This window comes from Tenrec ecaudatus, chromosome 9, assembly GCF_050624435.1.
Source record: "Tenrec ecaudatus isolate mTenEca1 chromosome 9, mTenEca1.hap1, whole genome shotgun sequence".
In the NCBI taxonomy this organism is placed as follows: Eukaryota; Metazoa; Chordata; class Mammalia; order Afrosoricida; family Tenrecidae; genus Tenrec; species Tenrec ecaudatus.
Genome location: NC_134538.1, coordinates 98,607,921 through 98,609,349, shown reverse-complemented (window position 1 = coordinate 98,609,349; position 1,429 = coordinate 98,607,921). Strand labels below are relative to the sequence as shown.

General features: G+C 39.0%; 1 non-coding gene across 1 annotated transcript; it reads left to right on the top strand.

Moving 5' to 3' along the window:
* The first annotated feature begins 391 nt into the window (after positions 1–391).
* LOC142457692 (U1 spliceosomal RNA) lies at positions 392–555 on the top strand. The gene has a single exon (XR_012786387.1). It is a non-coding gene; the product is annotated as a U1 spliceosomal RNA (small nuclear RNA).
* Positions 556–1,429: the final 874 nt, after the last annotated feature.

The window sequence follows — 1,429 nt, the reverse complement described above, 5'->3', positions numbered from 1 at the left end:
TGATAAAAGTTGTATGAGTCCCCAATAAAAATACATTTTTAAAAAAGGCCAAAGATGATACACATAGAGACTAAAATTTGCTTTTAAGCATAGAGTAGTTAAGGGAATTAAAGAAATGACAAAGTAAGAGAACTATCCAGAGTTCCAAGGGCGGCTAGAGAAGTCCATGTCAATGTATGACAGTGACATGTGAGAGGCCTGAGGTTAGAACAGCCAAGGGGGAGACGCGTTCGGCACGTCTCGAGCTGAAAGGACTGAGGGAAAAAACTCAACTTGCAATATTTAAGAATTCCATGGCTAAAATGTGGAATGATGCAGGAAGAGGTAGAACTATGTAGTCACTACAAAAAAGGCAAACTCAATCTTGAATCATTTAAAGAGGTCGCTTATTCAACCTACCTGGCAGAGGAGAGACCATGATCACGAAGGTGGCTTTCCCACAGCGAGGCTCATCCACTGCACTCCGGATATGCTGACCACTACGATTTCCCCAAATGTGGGAAACTCGACCGCATAACTGGTGGTAGTGGGGGACTGCATTTGCGCTCTCCCCTGATAAAAAGGAAAAAAATAAACAGGGAGCTTATGATCAAGAGCATATGATAATGAAGAATGAAATCCAAACTGAACTAAAAGCATTGGGGGAAAAGAGTAGGCTCCACATATTGATAAACTACCAATTGAGGTGTTTCAATAAAGAGAGAATCATTGAAAATGTTGACTCATCTGTGGCAAGAAATTTAAGAGAACTTCTAGACAAGTCAACTAGAAGAAATCCATATTTGTGTTCATTCTACATAAAGGTTATCCAACAAATGGTGTAGATTTTAATGGATTATCATTAACATCATACAATAGTAAAAGCATTGCTGACGATAATTCAAACACAGTTGCAAGAATACAGGCATAGAGAACTGCCAACAATTGTGGTCAAATTCGGAAAAGGGCAGATGGAATAGTGCCTAAAAGTAGTGAATTTCAGAAATACGTTCACCTGTGCTTTGTTTACTCAAAAAAAAAACGACAACAGTGCAGGGGTGTAGCTAGCCCACAGCAGACCAAGCAGGAGCAATGAACAGCCTTTTTAGAAACACTGAGACTTGAAGGTCATTTGCTACCAGTGCACAATCTAACACCGACTGAAAAGGTGACTCATCTACCTTGTATCACACATTCTCATCAATAAAATGTTTTGAACGGCTAAAAAAAAAAAACAAAAAAAAACCCATTCAAATGTGTGCATCAAATCACATAGAGAACATTTCAAGGAACCGGAACCCAGAACATTCAATTGCCCTCAAGCAGAATCTGTACAGAGACCAAGAGGCAATCTTTCAAATAAAAGGATGGTTGCATGATTTAAAATCAGAAAAAGTGTGCATTGGGTTCTTTTCCCCATATTTATTCATTCTGTGTGCAAATCAAACCC